The sequence below is a fragment of the Pleurodeles waltl genome, chromosome 4_2 (assembly GCF_031143425.1).
Source record: "Pleurodeles waltl isolate 20211129_DDA chromosome 4_2, aPleWal1.hap1.20221129, whole genome shotgun sequence".
Lineage (NCBI taxonomy): Eukaryota > Metazoa > Chordata > Amphibia > Caudata > Salamandridae > Pleurodeles > Pleurodeles waltl.
Window position 1 is genome coordinate 780,446,109 of NC_090443.1, and position 20,471 is coordinate 780,466,579.

A 20,471-nucleotide genomic window follows, 5' to 3' on the forward strand; every position below is an offset into this window, starting at 1 on the left:
TCCGCAAGAGGTCTATAAATGGGGGTATGTCTCCACCTCCTAATCATCCACAGCAGTAGGTATCTAAGGGACACAAGAGTGAGTAGGCTGTCACAATTCGAACAATAGAACCACAACTTCAGTATGCTGGTGCACTTATGTAATGGGACAGTGTTAATGTCGAGGTATGTGCCAATCTAATCTGTGATGCAGTTAATGTCAATATGACTGTTCCCCCCTCTGAAATGGCGACTGCCTGTCCTGTATGTAGGGACAGGTGGAAGTGAGGTAACTCTGCCAATGTTGGGCGTCATGGCAGAAGGCCGTCCTGCACTGCCGTACAATTCCTCATTGGATAATATGGGGCTCGCGGACGTGACTCCCATTTTCTATCTGATTCCTCATTTGTTTCCTGACCTTCAACAGGAGAACACCTACACAGCGTGTGCTGCTGTGACCTGTGTCTGGAACCCACCATGGCCCATGTTACCAGGGAAAGGGCCCTTGCCTTCAATTCAGAGAAGTTGGAGCGACTGGTGGATGGGTTCCTACCCCAGTACGGACTGCTATATGGGCCTCCAGACCAACATGTGAGTACGCATTGGGCAAAATGCATGTGGGAAGGATGCATGGGGATGTGTGTGCAAGCATCGTGTCATCCTGGAGGACAGGGGGAATGTCTTGTGGTGGTGTACATAGTGTACGCCGGGCGATGTGTGTGCCAATGGTGATGGAAACGGGTATGGTGGGCCATTTGTGTGACAGGCTGGACTGTTTGTTTAATGGTGTTCTCCTGTTTGTATTGCCTCTAAAGGTTAGTGCCCATCAAAAGAAGGGATTATGGCATGCCATCACCAAGGACGTGAGGACCCTGGGGTTCTATGGCAGGCAGAGCACCCACTGTCACAAACGTTGGGAGGACCTGAGACGCCAGGCATGGAAGACAGCGGAGGCCCAGCTGGGGATGGCCTCCCAACGAGGAAGGGGTGCCCGTCAGAACCTGACTCCCCAGAAGGCCCACATACTGGCGGTAGCCTACCCTGAGCTGGATGGGCACTTGAGGGCATCACAGCAGCCACAAGGGGGTGAGTACAGTCGATACCATTATATATTTTGGCAGGTGGGGTGGGATCCGGGTGGTGGATATGAGCTAGTGGGCACCCCGAAGGTCAGGCCAGACATTGCAGCATGGGTCAACTCTAGGGTAATGGGTGTATATCAAATACAGGTAACCTAGCTTGTCAGCAGTCCATTTCAGGCAGGGCATCGTGGGTCCCGGGAGGGGTGCAGGTGGCAGTGTGTGGCCCTCATCTTGCCTTAGCATCTAGCCATATCACTATGCAGTGCAATGCGTAGTGCTTAAGCCTGTTCCCTGTGTGTGTGTTGGTGCTGTGCATGCCAACAGTGGTGTTGGTGCAGTCATTGACCCAGTGTTTCCTTTGTTTCTCTCCCCCCTTTTTTGTTCTGTCAACCTTTCATTTTGTACATTAGCATCATCTGGCGGAGGAGCAGGGGCACGGGTGACAGAGGGATCTGCATCCCAAAGGACCCAGGAGGTAGAGTCCATTGACGCTGAGGGAATCAGTGGGACATAGGGCGAGGGGAGCACCATGGCGGAGACAGGAGGTGACAACACAGACTCAGATACCTCCTCCGATGAGATCTTCCTAGTGGTGGCAGACACCTCTGTGACCACCTCAGCTGCAGGTACAGCCACCACCCCCGTACCAGCACCGCCCTCCCAGTAGCCCCTCAGCAAGTTGCCCGTGCCTGAACACCAAGGAGGGTGGGCATCTCCTTCGCCCCAGGCACCTCAGGCCCTGCCCCAGTGAGCCCAGCTGCCCTGAGTGAGGAGGCTATTGACTTCCTGAGATCCATCTCTGTTGGGAAATCAACCATTGTGAATGCCATCCAGGGTCTGGCATCCCAGATGCAGCAATGCAATGCATTCCTGGAGGGCATTCATGGTGGATTGGCGGCCAAACAGAGAACGATTCAGGCTCTGGCCTCCTCTCTGATGGAAGCCATCATCCTTGTTTCTACCGTCCCCCCTCCAACTACCAGTTCCCAGTCCCATTCTCCTCAACCCAACCCATCCAAGGCACACATACTGACGAGCACGCACACAAGACAACACCCAAGAGTGGCACAGGCAAACACAAGCACCACACTTCATCCCACAAGCACTCATGCAAACACCAGACAGTTTCAGACACAACAACATCCACTGCCTCCACTGTCTCCCCCTCCTCCTCCACCTCCCTCCCAGTCACATCCACACTCACACCAGCATGCACTGCACCAACATCCACCACTAGCATCACCACACCAAGCAGCACACACACCTCAATAGCAGACACATCACAACATCCATGCGCGCCTTCCCTGTGTCCTCTCCCACCCTCTCTGCCCCCTCTAAAGGACACAAACGCAAGCACTCACACACCCAACAGCCATCCACCTCACATTAGCATACTGCCCAAGCACCTGCACCCAAAATCAGCATACATACACCTCCTACAACCACTCCCTCAACCTCCACTCCCATTACTCCTCCCTCCAACCTCCCCACCGTCCCTAAGAAGGTTTTCCTTGCCCAACTTGACCTCTTTCCTCCCCCCCGCCCTGCCCGTAAGAGCAGGGTCCCAAAGATCCAGCCCAGCACCTCAGCCAAACAGTCCATGGGGACAGTGGTGGCACCACTTTGTCATGGTGGGAAGGAGCCTGCACCTCCAGGCAAGAAGGGGAAGGAGCCTGCACCTCCAGGCAAGAACGGAAGGGAGCCTGCACCTCCAGGCAAAAAGGGGAAGGAGCCTGCCGCTCCAGCCAAGAAGGGGAAGAAGCCATCGACCCCTGCCAGGAAGGGTAAGGAATCCATGCCCCATGTCATGGAGGGGACAAAACCCATTACTCCAGCGGAGGCTGTCAGGGTGACACCTCCACCACCACCAGCGGTCACAGGGCCCCCATCACCAGCTGAGGAAGTGCAACCATAACCACCTGCAAAGGCTGCCCAGGAGGCACCTCCATCTGCCACCACACTGCAGCCATCACCAACTGCAGAGGCTGCCCAGGAGGCACATCCATCTGCCACCACATTGGAGCCATCACCAACTGCAGAGGCTGCCCAGGAGACACCTACATCTGCCACCACTACCAGCAGATATTATGAAGCCCACCCTCCAAGGGCTGCTGTACGAGGGGCCCCCACCAGAACCAGTGGGCAAGTCACCCACTCTAGAGACTGTGGCCTTGCACTCCCCAGAACAGAGCAATGGGCATGGAGCCCCCTCCAGAACCAGTGGGCAAGTCACCCACCTGAGAGACTGTGGACTTGCACTCCCCAGGACAGAGCAATGGGCATGGAGCCCCCTCCAGAACCAGTGGGCTTGTACCCGACTCCCACTGAGGTGTCCCTCCATCCCCCTGAGGTGCGTGCCACTTGTGAACTGATGCCCCTGCAGAGTTCTATCCGGATGAACTCAGGCTTCGAGTTGGGCCTTAAACTGTGCCCTGTGGCCAAGTGGGCCCTTTGAACATTGGACTGGGCAGTGTCCCTTCGTGTACATGTGTACATACCTGTTTCACTGACAATTTGATAATTTATTAGCTGTTGATATTAATACATTCACTTTCATGCATTCCTGTTGTCTTTGCATTATTCTGCTGTGTATCGGGTGCAATCGTTTTTCATGTGCAGCTGGACATGTTTATGGTGTATGTGTGTCGGGTGTGTGTTTTACCTGTGTGTGTCACTCCTGTCTTCCTCCCTCCCTCCCTTGTGTGCTAGGTGGCTGAACTCGCCGTCATCATCTTCGTCGGCGTCGGTGTTCCAGGTGGAGCATAACGTAGAAGATCATCAGGAAAACTTGCAGTTCGGGTTCCATGACGGCGTTGTTCTTCCCTGTGTCTCCGATGGTGAGTCTTTTCTCTTCAGTGATGTGTTTCCACCAGGCTTTTGATGGAGTTGGTACCACCCGGGAAAAGGTCTCAGTTTCCTGTGTCATAATATGGTGGGTGGTACTTTGTCTCCCGCCTGGCTGTTGGCGGCTACCGCCATGGTGAGGGTTGTTTCTGCCCTGGCGGTTGGTGTGGTACATTGGCTGTCTATGGGAGATATCACCACCATGGTCATAATTTGGCTGTAGTTACCGATAACCTGTTGGTGGTATTACCGCCACTTTATCATTTACCGCCAGGGTCATAATGAGAGTCTAAATGTTTTCTAGTGCTTAGAAATCTTCTGCACATCTGGACACACTTGACCGGGGCAAAGTTAAAAGTTGACACTGACCCCGATGGAGCCCTTCTCGGTTACAATGAGCGGGAAGCATCGGTTAAAGTTTTACCATGACACTTTGTTGTTTTCTTGAAGATTTTTCCTCTATAGGACAAAATCACAAGTTGAGTCCGACCTTGTTGGAATCCTCTTCAGATACAGGTCATGGTTCCAATGTTCGGACTTAGAACGTTTTTCAGGATGGAAATCTTCATCTGGGACAAAGTTGAAAACTGAAGCTGGCCTCGATGGAGCCTTCCTTGGATACATAGCTAGGGAAGACTCTGTCAAACTTTTAGCTTTGGACTTAGAAACTTTTTCTAAGCTTTTCTTCAAAGAAGTGAGAAAACCATCCTCAAGAAGCCGATTTTGATGCAACGTCGTTGGATTGCATTTCCACAAGCCTCGGGTCAAATCCTGGAATCGTGGGGATCTGGAGCTTTTCAGCAGGACGGACCTGCAAGTCATGCCAGGTCAAAGTGGACGTTGGCTGGCTTGCCTCACGATGTTGGATCGGTCCATTCATGGAGCTTTTTTATAAAGTTGCTCCAAAGTTCCCCAAACTTTTAAATCTTCTTTCAGAAGTGCCTTTGAGGTCATTAGGTTGCCACAACTCACCCTAAGGTTCCAGAAGCTCTGAGTTTCTCCTTGGGCGATAGGACTCCATCTCCCAGAATGCACCTGGTTCAAATTCTTCAATGACCAATAGTCAGCTGGTCTATTTTTGCAGGGCTTGTTGCAGGGGACTATAGTCAGCTCTTTTCTACCTGTAGCTTACAGGAAGTCCCTTCTTCGAGCAGTAGAAGCCAGGTAAAGTCCTTTTCTTGGTGAAGCCCGAAGTGTGCAGCTGGTGCAGCCCTTCTGATTGCAGCCTCCAGGTGCAGGTCAGGGGTCCAGTAGGGCAGTTCCTCTTCTTCTTGTCTTGTTCCAGTGGGGATCTTAAGTGTGGGACAGCTCTGCCAATCTTATCCTTTTTCCTGGGGTAGAAAGCAGTGGGGTGCTCCTGTTCAATCACATGCAGGCCACCACCCATTTGAGTGACCACTTCTTGGGAAGTGTGGCAGAAATCAATCCCAGGGAGCAACATTTCTTCAAACATAGAGTTTAGATCTGGCTGGGCCCATCCATTTCTTTATGCCCAGCGGAGGATGCAACAGACATGCCATGTTTCCTGAAAAAGAACGACATTTGATCCAGTGATGGCAACAAGCAGTTAGAAGAGGAGGATTCAAGGCTCACTGACAAGTAATTTGAATATTTCTCTCCTGCTTAGTACTGTGTGTGATGTTTTGTGCACCTGAACCTGCATGCAATCAAAAGGAAAAACAAGAAGTTACTAAGCATAGTTATTCAGAATTTAGACAATTAAATATGTCACCATCAGCATAATCAGAATAAGTCTTAACAATAGTGTAGCAACACAAAAGGATGATGGACGGAGTGCTGAAACTTTTCAACTACTCACCCCCAGTCACAGATCTGGGTTTAATCCATTGTTCTTTTGCTCACCATGCCACTCCAGTTTGGACCCAGCTATATGCAAATCAGTGTTGACCCTGTTCCCCAAGGGAACCGTCCAGCCCAAACTGCCAGGCCAGGTCCTCCCTGGACCGGAACAAGCATCCTGGGACCGGTTTCAGGGTATCACCCTTTATCAGCCAAGCTAGCTGTAATCAAATCCAGTGGCACAGTGAGCAAGGGACCCATGTCTGGGCATTCCCTCCCACTTAGGACAACTTTAGCAACACAAAAGTATGATGGACAGAGTACTGAAACTTTTCAACTACTCACCTCAAGTCACAGATCTGAGCCTAATCCATCGTTTTTTTTGCTCACCATGCCACCATAGCAAATCAGTCTTGACCCTGTTCCCCAAGGGAACAGTCTAGCCCGAACTGCCAGACCAGGTCCTCCCTGGACTGGAAACAAGCATCCTGGGACTGGTGTCAGGGTATCACTGTTCACCAGCCGGGTTTGTTTGAATCCAGTGGCACGGTGAGCACGGGACCCACGTCTGGGCAAACCCTTCGCACTAAGGGCAACTTTAGCAACACAAAAGGATGTTGGACGGAGTGCTGAAACTTTTCAACTACTCACCCCCAGTCACAGGTTTGGGTTTAATCCATTGTTCTTTTGCTCACCAAGCCACCCCAGTTTGGACCCAGCCATATGCAAATCAGTCTTGACCATACAACAATAGTGTACTCAACCCATTGCTAAACCAATTATTTTTATCATGACATTACACAGGAAAAGGTTTGTGTCCCAGTGAGCCCTATGGAGGCAAGGGGTGCAGGGAAAAATCAGATAAAGCTCTCTTTGGGTGCTAGTGAGGAGATCTTGCACAGGCTCCACTGCATGCAGCAAGCAAACACTCTCCCCGTTGCCCTTGCCTAGCCCAGAGACTTGTGGCTTCATGGTGGGCCACCAGAAGCCAGGGCCAGCCCACCAAAGTCTCCATAGGAGCCAGGGTCGACAAGCAGGTTGATTCCACTAACTGTTCAGTTTCACTGGCCCTGGAGAAACTGTTCCTTGTACTTGGAGTCAGCAGAAGTTAAAGTTCTTCAGTCCATCCTTGCAGGACATTAGGTGGATCCTCCTTCCAACTGGGCATCCTTTTGCCAGTGTCACTTCCAGGTTCAATGTCATCTCAACTGTCTCTCCCTCATGCAGTGTTTTTTAAGTGGGGCCACAACATCCTTCTACCTCTGTGTTAATCTTCCTGTGCAGCATCTGGAACAAACTGGTAAGTTGTGTGTTGAAAAAGCTCCCCTGAAAGACTCAGCTCTGACCCTTGCTGACACAGCTGCCTGATCCAGCGCACCTGGGCGGATAATTAGCTTGTCACATTTCACACTAATTATCACACAGAGACAGATTTCCTCCCCACCCTTCCTTACTGGGTCAAGCACTGTTAATTGCTATATTGTGTTGGGAGGAATTTGATTAGTCCACTGAGGAGCTCATTAATTAACTTGACCCAGTTGAGGGAACAAGTGCTTGGAATATGATTGTGAAATAGCCATGGAAATATCAAATCTCTTAAAGTGCTATAAGATGTATGTGTTTTATGTTTGGGGCTCTAGATTCACACTCTGAGTCCATGTTGAATCCTCATATTGTTATCTTGTTGGACTCTTTAATAGGCCTGGGTGGAGTTCATGGAGTTCTGCTATGCTATGCTGAATTCTGCAAAGTGGCCAAAAAACTCAGAAAACTCTGCCTAACTCTGCAAGCAGGTGAGACTAGTAGTGTTGGCCCACCTGCTTGCACTAATTGGTGTGCCTAATATGTTCCATGTTGCCAAGCGAGTGCAAATGGCACCACACGGTCGCCAACATGGTCATCTTGTTTTTCCTATTCTGTGACTGGTGCTGGCCCTACTTCTCAATCTAAACTGTATCTTTGCAATCCTTACTTTATCCTACTTATCCCCCCTGCTTTACTTTTATTTCATTAGTGTATGTATTTGTGTGTACCTATTTTATGTGTTTGCTTCTTTTTTGTTTTCTGCGACTTTTTGTCCCTTTGTTATTTTTATTTTCCCCTAACATCCTAATTTCTTCCCCTCTATTATTTCTCTTTCCTGTTTTTTGGTATTCCCATCCAGCATCATGGCAGACAGAGTGTGGGAGAGGCAGTGCCATTGCATTGGTATGGCCTGTGGGAGTGTCGGCTGCTGTGTGGGAGGGTGAGACATTGCGTTCAAAGGCACACAAGTGTTTTGGCACACCCAGCAGCATCTGGCACACAGCTGGGCCAACATCTTTGACAGGAAGCAGGGCCTGCTTACCCTGCTGGGTGTCCAGGTTGGAGGGCTTGGTGAGTACTAGTAATTATTACTCATTTTGTAGCGTCCTACAATGCTAATTTTCTTTTTATATAGCATGCTTCTCACACTTAGAGGTAAGTTAAGTTCACATAATGACAGAAATATAGGGGCATATTTATACTCCGTTTGCGCCGAATTTGCGTCGTTTTTTTCGACGCAAATTCGGCGCAAAACTAACGCCATATTTATACTTTGGCGTTAGACGCGTCTAGCGCCAAAGTATGAGGAAAGAGCGTCATTTTTTTGCGTGAACGCCTTCCTTGCGTTAATGAGATGCAAGGTAGGCGTTCCCGTCTAAAAAAATGACTGCGCCGCAAATGTGTTGTATTTATACTCCTGGGCAAAAATGACGCCCGGGAGTGGGCGGGGCAAAAAACCCTGCATTTGCGCCGGATTTTAGCGCCAGGGTCAGGGCAGGCGTTAAGGGACCTGTGGGCTCAAAATGAGCCCACAGCTGCCCTCCCATGCCCCCAGGGACCCCCCCTGCCACCCTTGCCCACCCCAGGAGGACACCCAAGGCTGGAGGGACCCACCCCAGGGACCTTCAGGTAAGTTCAGGTAAGTATAATTTTTTTTTTTATATATATTTTTTTGGCATAGGGGGGCCTGATTTGTGCCCCCCTACATGCCTCAATGCCCAATGACCATGCCAAGGGGACATAAGTCCCCTGGGCATGGCCATTGGGCAAGGGGGCATGACTCCTGTCTTTACTAAGACAGGAGTCATGTAAATGGCGTCTGGGCGTCGTTAAAAATGGCGCAAATCGGGTGGAGGCGATTTTTTGCGTCAACCTGACTTGCACCATTTGTAAGACGCCCTAGCGCCATTTTTCCCAACGCCGGCGCTGCCTGGTGTACGTGGTTTTTTTCCACGCACACCAGGCAGCGCCGGTCTGCTTGCGCCGGCTAACGCCATTCAATAAATACGGTGCCCGCATGGCGCTTCAGAATGGCGTTAGCCGGCACAAACTTTTTTGACGCTAAACTGCGTTAGCGCAGTTTAGCGTCAAAAAGTATAAATACGGGCCATAATGTGATCCAATTTGAGTGAGACAGGTGCTCGGTTCTACCAAGTTTTGCACATTGCAGTAGGCTCTTGCTTGGGCTAATTATTTATGAAGTCATGCTAACTCTTCTGTCTTCCTGTCACTAAGACAGTGGTACTGTAGTAATAGTAATATAATATCAGTGAGTTAGTGTTTTCTGTGTCTTTCTTTCTATGTAGCTCATACAGTCCCAAACAATCTCCCAGTAAAATATAGCATGCATCTACACATTGAAAAGTGAAACTGACTGATTTGGCCAACCAAATGGGTGCGATTCGTGAAGCAAAGATAATTTGTTGCAATGAATCATAATTTCCAAATGCTTAGAAAACATTGAAAAAGGGCCCAGGTAAAGTATTGGAAATTAGGAATAGGTCAACTCAATAATATAGGAAATCTGATTTAGAACAGTACAATGTCAATATGTTACTGCGTTTGATTTTGCCTGTCAAAACATTTTCTAGGAGATTAACTGTACCACTAATCTAATTTTGTAATCCTTTTTATTTCCTACATCAGCATCCAAGGGCAAGAAGAGGGCATCAGAGGGTCGACCGAGGAGAGTGAGATCACCAGTGTTGTGGCTTGTAGAAGTTCCACCGCCAGCGCCGTAGCAGACAGTTCTGCTACTCCCAGTTAGGTATTGTTATCATTATTTATTTCTCTAAATTTAACTTCTCCCATTAGAAAATTTTTTTTCCTCCTTTCTCCTAAATGGTGACTTTTTTCTAATGCTCTTCATTCTTTTTCATGTTTATTCTTGTAATACCTCCCTGAATTATCATTTTTTTCTATATTTTATTTTCTGTAGCTGACTGCCTCATGTCTTACTAATACATAAATTAAGCATTCTTCTACTTGGTTATTCTTTCCTTCTACCCTAACTTTTATACCTTGTGGACCGGTACTGTAGGACTAAGACACTAGGGAGATCATTACAACATTGGCGGTAAAAGCTGCTTACCACCGTGCAGAAGACCGCCAACACACAGCCGCTACGGTCATTATGACCCACAGCTCGGATTCCGCCAAAATTGGGACACCCACACGAGTCCACCACACCAAAGGTCAGTGATGAACTGGCGATAACAAAACCTCCACCGTCACGCCAACAGAAATACGCCCACACTATCACGACCCATGAATCCACGCGGTGGTCTTTCAACCGCAGTATTCCATTGGCGGTACACACCGCCGCGCTCAAAATACACACACTATTACAAAACACTACCACATTCGACAATTCAAAATACACACACCTGATACACATACACACACCACTCCCACACACCCAATACAATATAAAACACACACCCACATCACCCACAAACCCCTACGACCACAATTGCGACAGAAGGCCAGAGAGAGACACTACAATCTACAACCAAGCATCCACAGGCACACAATGCCATCACCCACATAACATCCACACACCTCACACAACACACCACTAAATATCACCCCACATATCAACACACACCACCCCGCACATCACCCACACCACCCCATGGCACGGCAAAGACACCCCAGGTTCTCTGAGGAGGAGCTCAGGGTCATGGTGGAGGAAATCATCCGGGTAGAGCCACAGCTATTCGGATCACAGGTGCAGCACACCTCCAGAGCTAGGAAGATGGAGCTATGGCAAAGAATAGTGGACAGGGTCAACGCAGTGGGACAGCACCCAAGAAATAGGGATGACATCAGGAAGAGGTGGAACGACCTACGGGGAAGGTGCGTACCGTGGTCTCAAGACACCACCTTGCGATTCAGAGGACTGGCAGCAGACCCCCACCTCCTCCCCCACAACTAACAACATGGGAGGAGCAAGTCTTGGCTGTTCTGCATCCTGAGGGCCTCGCAGGAGTAGCTGGAGGAATGGACTCTGGTAAGGCAAATCTTTAATACTATATCCCCCACCCTACCTGCATGCCAACACATACCCCAACCTTCGCCCTCACCCCCATCACTCCAACTCCTCACAAATGTCCCAATATCACAAACCACACATCCCAACACCAAGCCCTGCATGCAACAACAAAGCATGGACACCCATCACCAAAGCATGGCCACTGCACATACCCATACACCCCATAAACCATCATCACACAAGGTTCCACACAGGAATGCAAGCACTGGGGTACACAGTCACCCACCCATTGCACACCATGGCACACACAGATGCAATAATCATGCTTTTACACCCCTGCAGGACCCCTACCCAACGTCACCGGACAGGAGGATCCATACATGTCCACACCACCAACAGAAGAGGCCCACAGTGATGACAGCAGCTCTGTCCAACTGGATCTAGGTGACCAGCCCAGGCCATCTGGGACCTCGGGACAGTCGGTTCCCCTGACACAGTCACAGGCCACCACAGAGCTTCCCCTCTCTGGAAACACCAGCACAACACCCACCCAGCGGGCCCATACCTCTGTCCCCAGGACACGTCAAGCAGCAGTGTGTCCACCACTACAGGGAACCCAGGCTAACCCACCACCCCAACAACAACAGGGACGTGGGGGCAGTGGGCACACCGTTCAGGGGCCAGAGGCCCAGGGAAACAGGAGAACTAGGAGGGCTGCTGTGCGACAGGTGGAGGACAGGCCCAGGGAACCCACTCTCCGCGAGGCCCTCTCCAACATCATGGGAGCATACCATCATTCCCAGGAGACGATGGCAACAGTACTGGCCAAGTTTCAGGAGACCCAGCGGCTGCAGGAGGAACAGTATTTGGGCTTCAGGGAGGAACTCAGATTCATCAATTCCACCCTGGGCACCATCGTAGGGGTGCTGAAGGAAGTACTCAACACCAGGAGGGACACTGTGGCACAACAAGGGGCCCCTTACACTAGCCTGGACGATGAACTGCCCACCACCTCTGCCGGCACTAGTGGACAGGAGGCACCGCTACAGGACCACCACACCAACACCCCACCCCCTGCAGAGGGAGAACCACCCCGTAAACGGTCCCTGAGATCCAGGACAAAGACAGAGAATGATGCCAAGACCCCCGCCAAGAAATAAGACCGCCCTGAGTGTCATCCTTTTATCCCACCTTGTCACCCTGTCCATCCTCTAACTGCCCCAGCTCCACTTCCTATGCCCCTTTGGACAATGCACCTGTGAGACTAATAGACTGGACTCTGACATGGACATTCCTCCACCATCACCCCTCACCATTTTACAATCCCCTCCAATATTGAGCACTTAAATAAACACCCTTACAGCACAAAACAATCTGGAGTCTGTCTGTGATTTCGAAATAGTGTATTAGCAGGTACAGTGACAAAATGCTCTTTCAATTGTAATGTCAACATACCTATGTCACACAGCTCTAGTCCATGAGGAAACAAAGCAGATGTCACACAGTGGGACCCACATCTGTGAAATCATAAGGGAAAGTTACAACTCAGTGACCATACACTGGGTGAAAAGGACAGACAGTAGAGAGGTAGTAGTGTTAAAGTACATGTAGTAGGTAGGTTTGTATTCTTACCTGTGTTTCACTGGAAGTATTGCAGGATCACAGAGTTCCTGTTGTCGATGTCCTCTTCTTCTGCTTCCTCATCTTCGCTGTCCACAGGCTCCACAGCTGCCACAACACCTCCATCTGGACCATCCTCCTGCAGAAAAGACACCTGTCATCGCAAAGCTAAGTTGTGAAGCACAGCAGGCCGCAATGATCTGGCACACCTTCTTTGGTGAGTAGAATAGGGAACCACCTGTCATTTGGAGGCACCGGAACCTGGCCTTCAGGAGGCCGAAGGTCCGCTCTATAATCCTCCTAGTTCGCCCATGGGCCTCACTGTAGCGTTCCTCTGCCCTTGTCCTGGGATTCCTTACTGGGGTCAGTAGCTATGACAGGTTGGAGTAGCCAGAGTCACCTGCAAATGGCGAGGGACAACTGTTAGACACACACTAACCTGTAGGGATATCCCCAGACCCAGACAACTATTCCCACTGATTTGGTTCCAGGCGCTCACCTAATACCCACACACGGTGCCACTGGAGTTGCCCCATCACATAAGGGATGCTGCTATTCCACAGGATGTAAGTGTCATGCACTGAGCCAGGGAATTTGGCATGAACATGGGAGATGTACTGGTCGGCCAAACACACCATCTGCACATTCATCAAATGGTAACTCTTCCGGTTTCTGTACACCTGTTCACTCCTGCGGGGGGACCAAGGCCACATGTGTCCCATCAATGGCACCTATGATGTTGGGGATATGTCCAAGGGCATAGAAGTCACCTTTCACTGTAGGCAAATCCTCCACCTGGGGGAACACGATGTAGCTCCGCATGTGTTTCAGCAGGGCAGACAACACTCTGGACAACACGTTGGAAAATATAGGCTGGGACATCCCTGATGCTATGGCAACTGTAGTTTGAAAAGACCCAATTGCAAGGAAATGGAGTACTGACAGCACCTGCACTTGAAGGGGGATTCCTGTGGGATGGTGGATAGCTGACATCAGGTCTGGCTCCAACTCTGCACACAGGTCCAGGATTGTGGCACGATCAAGCCTGTAGGTGATGATTACATGTCTTTCCTCCATTGTCGACAGGTCCACCAGTGGTCTGTACACCGGAGGATGCCGCCATCTCCTCACATGTCCCAGGGGAGGTGCCTATGAAGGGCAACAGCGAGCACAGAGTCAACCAACTCAGAGGTACGTAAGCACAGCTTACTCAGAAAACCATTCATAACCCAAATTTTGCCTGTATGAGTGTTGAACCAAGGCCTAGGTATGTGTGATGCAGTTAAAAATAAAGCCATGTGGGCCCCTGAAATGGTGGCTGCGTGACCTGTAAAGTGGGACAATGGGATGTGAGGTAACTTCGCTGGCGTTGTACACCGCGCGGTAGGCGGTCGAAGACAGCAGCGCAATTCTGCAATGACGATGTACGCCGGCGGTGACGGTACGCACCACCGTGGACGTGACCGCCATTTTTTATCTGTTCAATCACTCGATACCTGATCTTCGACAGGAGAGGACCTACACTGCAAGTGCTGCTGTGACCTCAGTCTGGAAGAGACAATGGCTCGTGCGTCTGGGGAAAGGGCCCCTGCCTTCAGCACGGAGGAGTTGGAGAAACTCGTGGATGGGGTCCTCCCCCAGTACACGCTACTCTACGGTCCTCCAGACAAACAGGTAAGTACACTGTGAGCATGCTGTATGGGCAATGCCTGTGTGGACTGGTGTGGATGAAAGATGGGGGGGAGAATGATGCGTGCATGAAACGACGGTGAGTGCATGTGCCACATGGCAAGGATAGGGATGCAGGCCAATGACTGTGACGGTGCAGTTGGTAATAACTTCTCTTTTACCCCTGTACAATTCATGTAGGTCAGTGCCCACCAGAAGAAGGATATTTGGCATGCCATCGCCAAGGACGTCCGGACCCTGGGGGTCTATCACAGACAGAGCACCCACTGCCGGAAAGATGGGAGGACATTCGCCGCTGGAGCAAGAAGACGGCGGAGGCCCAGCTGGGGATGGCCTCCCAGCGTGGGAGGGGTGCCCGTCGCACCATGACCCCCCTGATGTTCAGGATCCTGGCGGTGGCGTACTCGGAGTTGGATGGGCGCTTCAGGGCATCACAGCAGCAACAAGGGGGTGAGTACACTCTCATTCTGCTGATTCAGCGTGCAGTGGAGGTGTCTGGGTGGGGGAGGTGGGCTGTGGGTTTCCCTAAGCCAGGATGAGTGTGCTAGTTAAGTCCCCTTTTTCAGGCAGACCCTGTGGCACCCCTCCCTACCTGGGTACAGTGCCAACTACACCGAGTCAGGCTCCTGTGACATCCATGTGCGCAGATATCGGCCATAGCCTTGTAGGCCATGTCCCAGGGATTGAATAGTGGACCCCAAGTGTATGGCGTAGTGCAGGGGGCTTCTGTGTGTGTCGTGTCCGCCAACGGTACGGTGATGCATGCACTCAACATGTCTTTCTTCTGTCTCCCCCCTGTTTTGTGGTCTCCCTGTACATGTGTGCATTAGCATCATCAGGCAGAGGTGCAGTGGCACCGGAGCAGGAGGGAGCTGCATCCCACATGGCCCTGGAGGGCGACACTATGGAGTCTGATTTCACCAGTGGGACGGAGGGCGAGGGGAGCTCCACGGCGGGGACAGGAGCTGACACCAGCGATACGGACTCCTCCTCTGATGGGAGCTCCCTTGTGGTGGTGGCCCCATCTGTGCCCCCGCATCTACAGGTACAGCCGCCACCCCCCCTCCAGCACCGCCCTCCCAGCAGCGCCTCAGCCTTCACCCAGGAGGGTGGGCATCTCCCTCGCCCCAGGCACCTCAGCCCCTGCCCCAGTCACCCCGGCTGCCCTCAGTGATGAGGCCATTGACCTCCTCAGGTCCCTCACTGTTGGGCAGTCTACCATTTTGAATGCCATCCAGGGTGAAGAGAGACAGTTGCAACAAACCAATGCATTCCTGGAGGGCATTCATTCTGGTCAGGCAGCCCTTCAGCAAGCTTTTCAGACTCTGGCCTCAGCACTGATGGCAGCCATTGTCCCTGTCTCTAGCCTCCCCCTCCAACTTCCTCCACCCAGACCCAATTCCCTGTACCTCAGCCTACCCCAAGCACACCATCAGACCAGCATGCACACACCTCAACACACAAAGGAAGCTCAGGCAAACATAAGCACCACACATCCCACAGGCACTCACGCAAGCATCACACACATGCAGACATAGCAACATTCACTGCCTCCACTGTGTCCCCTCCTCCTCGTCTCCCTCCACCCTCCCAGTCTCATCTCCACTCACACCTGCATGCACTACATCTACAGCCACTACTTCCATCACCAACACACCTACCACCACACCCCGCTCGCGTGCAGTCACCACCCCCACTACCATTCACACATCCCCTGTGTCCTCTCCCAGTGTGTCTGTGACGCCACCTCCCAAGGTACACAAACGCAGGGACACACCCACCCAACAGCCATCCACCTCACAACAGCCTCCAGCGCATGCACCTTCACCCAAAGTCACCAAACGTACACCTCCTACAACCACAACCTCTTCCTCTACTCCCAAACCCCCTCCACCTACCCGCCCCAGTGTTCCTAAGAAACTTGACCTCTTTCCCTCACCTCCCCCACCCCGTCAATCTCCTAGCGCCCAACTCTCCAGGTCCCAACCTAGCACCTCAGCCGCAACATCGGCGGGACCAGTGGTACCAGTAGTCACCGGATTCTGGAGTGCACCAGGCAGCAGGGCAGCCAGTGTGGCAAGGAGCCACAGCACGGACAGTCCCCCACCTGTCAAGCATCAAAAGTTGGCCAGTGCCCGGCGGGAGAGGTGGAAGACAACAGACAGCAAAGCTGCTCCCAGGGGTACAGGTGGGAGTGTGGAGTCAGCAGCGACACCTTCCAAGGTGGGGAAGGGGCATGTCTGGGAAGATCAGCACGGCAGAGAAGACCGCCATCGGCCCCGCTGCCCAGGAGGCGACCGCCAGCAGCCCTGCTGGCCCAGACAGGACCGCCAGCATCAGCCCAGTCCCGCTGCCCAGGAGGCAACCACCAGCAGCCCGCTGGCCCAGACAGGACCACCAGCTGCAGCCCCGCTGCCCAGGAGGCGACTGCCAGCAGCCCGCTGGCCCAGACATGACTGCCAGCATCAGCCCCGCTGCCCAGCAGGTGACCGCCAGCAGCCCCGCTGGCCCAGACAGGACTGCCAGCTGCAGACCCGCTGCCCAGGAGGCGACCGCTAGCAACCCCGCTGGCCCAGACAAGACCGCCAGCATCAGCCCCGCTGCCCAGGAGGCGACCGCCAGCAGCCCCGCTGGCCCAGACAGGACAGCCAGCAGCAGCCCCGCTGCCCAGGAGGCAACCACTAGCTGCCCCGCTGGCCCAGGCAGGACCGCCAGCAGCAGCCCCGCTGCTCAAGACAGGACCGCCACAAGCACCGCTACCAAAGACAGGACCGCCAGCAGCTGAAGCGCTGCCCAAGACAGGACCGCCACAAGCACGGCTGCCAAAGACAGGACTGCCAGCAGCAGCCCCGCTGCCCAAGACAGGACCGCCACAAGCACCGTTGCCAAAGACAGGACTGCCAGCAGCTGAAGTGCTGCCCAAGACAGGACCGTCACAAGCACCGCTGCCAAAGACAGGACCGCCAGCAGCTGAAGCGCTGCCCAAGACAGGACCGCCACAAGCACTGCTGCCAAAGACACCGCCACCACAAGCACTGCTGCCAAGGACACCACCGCCACAAGCACCGCAGGCCCATGAGCGCCAAATGCACTGACGCTACTGAGGCTGCCACGAGCAGGATAAAGCACTCTGGGCACCAAGCCCCCTCCAGAACCAGTGGAGACTTACATCCACTACCTCTGTCCTTGGCAGAATGAAGCGCTCTGGGCACCAAGCTCCCTCCAGAACCAGTGGACACTTACATCCACTACCTCTGTCCTTAGCAGGATGAAGCGCTCTGGGCACCAAGCCCCCTCCAGAACCAGTGGAGACTTACATCCACTACCTCTGTCCTTGGCAGGATGAAGCGCTCTGGGCACCAAGCCCCCTCCAGAACCAGTGGAGACTTACATCCACTACCTCTGTCCTTGGCAGGATGAAGCGCTCTGGGCACCAAGGCCCTTCCAGAACCAGTGGAGACTGTTATCCACTTGAGAGACTGTGGCTTCGCACTCCCCAGGATTGAACAGTGGGCAAACCACCCACTGTGGAGACTTGTGAGACTGTGGCTTTGCACTCCCCAGGATTGAACAGTGGGCAAACCGCCCACTGTGGAGACTTGAGAGACTGTGGCTTTGCACTCCCCAGGATTGAACAGTGGGCAAACCACCCACTGTGGAGACTTGAGAGACTGTGGCTTTGCACTCCCCATGATTGAACAGTGGGCAAACCACCCACTGTAGAGACTTGAGAGACTGTGGCTTTGCACTCCCCAGGATTGAACAGTGGGCATGGGGCCCCCTCATGGATTTGGCGTCGTGCACTCAACCGGCTGAGGTGCCCACCCTTTCCCTTCCCCCTGAGGTGCCTGTTTTATTTCTGTCTGATGCCCCTGCAGTGTTCTCTCCGTCATGTTCGGGTATCTTTTGTGGGCCTCGCCCATGCAGTGTGGGCCCAGTGGTCCACGGACTTTATGGGTGGAATACCCTGGACTAATATTCTTGGTGTATATATTTGTAAATAGTGTATGTATATTATTTGACTACTGAATTTTAATATATTACTATCATTTACCTCATTTCCTTTTGTCTTTACATTCTTCCAGGGGTTTGGGGGGTGTAACTGGAATGTATCATGCTGTATTAGTGTGTGTGTTGTCGTGGGTGAGGGTGGGGGTGTTGCGTGTTGCGTGTGTGTGTCACTGTTTTTTCCCTCCCCTGTGTCGTAGGTGCAGTACTCACTGTGGTCTTCGCCGCCGGCGTTCGTGCTTCTGGTAGAGGAGCAAGAAGATAAAGGCTGGTAAAATGTGGAGCTCTGGTTCCATGGCGTCCTGGTTCCTCGTGGGGTGTGCAGAGGTGAGCATTTTCCCTTCGAAGTCCTGTTTCCGCCGTGTTTTTGTTCGCGGTGAATCCACCCCGGAAAAGGTGGCGGATTGGTAGGTTGTGATACTGTGGGTGGTACATTGTCTCCCGCCTGTCTGTTGGCGGTGACCGCCGCGCTGTTTGTTTGTACTGCCATGGCGGTCGGAGTGTTAAAGTGGCTGTCTTTGTTGGCGGTTTCCGCCACAGTCGTAATTCCTTTTTTTTTTTACGCCGGCCTGTTGGCGGTCTTACTGCTGCTTTAACACCGACCGCCAGGGTTGTAATGACCTCCTAGATGAGGTAGTCTACAAAAATGTAAATGGATTGCAAATGAAAACAAGCCTATCAAAAAAATTGAAAAAGTGGGCAAGTGGTTCACATGGCTTCAATAATGGGTTTACACCTGTTCAAATTTGACATTCATCAACTTTTAGTTTCAACTGCAGTGATTGACTAAGTCTAAGTTATTAGTCACATGTCAGTGAACCTCCCCCCTGCTATTCTATAGCAAAACCACTACTGTGCCTACATGGACTTTTAACTGTAGCTTACCTTACTGCAGCAGTCTAAGGGGGTGATTACAACCTTGGCGAACAGGATTACTCTGTCCCAAATGTGACAGATATCCAGCTCGCCATATTACAAGTTCCATTATATCCTATGGAAATTGTGGATGGGATATCTGTCAAATTTGGGATGGAGTAATCCCCTCTGCCAAGGTTGTAATCAGGCCCTAAGTCAAGTTTCCTACCCTTACTTCCAAGCGAATGTGTTTTATTGAAATAATTTGTGTTTGAGGGTGAGGCCATGAGTGAAGTGGGAAAAAATATCTTTGATTTTGTGTTTTGCAGATGGGATACTCTGTGACAAATGTGTCCAATAAAATCTATTTATCCTGTTCTTTTTAACCTGTACTGCAGTGCATCGTTTTTTTCCACCGACTTCTTACAGAAGATAGGCTATCTATCATCCACATGTAATACATAACATGTATGACATTAATCATCTGCCTCTTTGTAATCAGGGTAAAATTGAAAGACATTTGGAGAAGAGCAGGGCCTTTGGAATCAAAGATAATTTTTTTCTCCTGTGCAGCCCTCGCAGGAGCAAACCAGATGCTCTAGCTAGCATACCTCCAGTCATTCAACAGAAAAATATAATTTTTGTACTCCATAGTAGATTATGCCTGACTCATTAATCTATTATATTTTTCCACCCAAAGTGTCTATGTGGTTTATTTTTTTAAGAAATACTTCACAAGAAGAAAAAAAATCTTAATCAGTGCTTTAATCAGTGCTTTTATATGAGGCACATGTTTGAAAAATCATGTCTCTGTGACTTTTCTAATCACATCACAAGTTCAAATGGCCCTAAGGGGCAATCAATGTACTTATACTGTGTCAGTTGAGGCGTGTGCGGTGCTATCTGCCTGGTCACATTAAGGGATGGAGCGAATAGTCTTTTTAGGGAGTGCACTGCACACTGAGCAACTGCTTGTCTTTCCGGAAATCCTAGTCGCAATTCCGCCTACTTGTTATTTCACATCCCATGTCTTCTGTTTTCTGTTTCTGTTGACTACTCTCTGGCATGTTCACATCATGCTACACTTTGGCATTCTCATCCTGGCAAGGCTCTGTGCTTGCTGTTTTGACATTGTGCAACGGGCCTGCTGATTCTTCATTCGCATCCGTCACGTTCTGAAAAAGAGAAAAGGCAAAACAACATTAAAAAGCCAGCATACTCTTCAAGGCGGTAATATGCTTATCGCACTAACACATTATTATTGATACTTATCTGATGTAATCCTGTTGACACAGC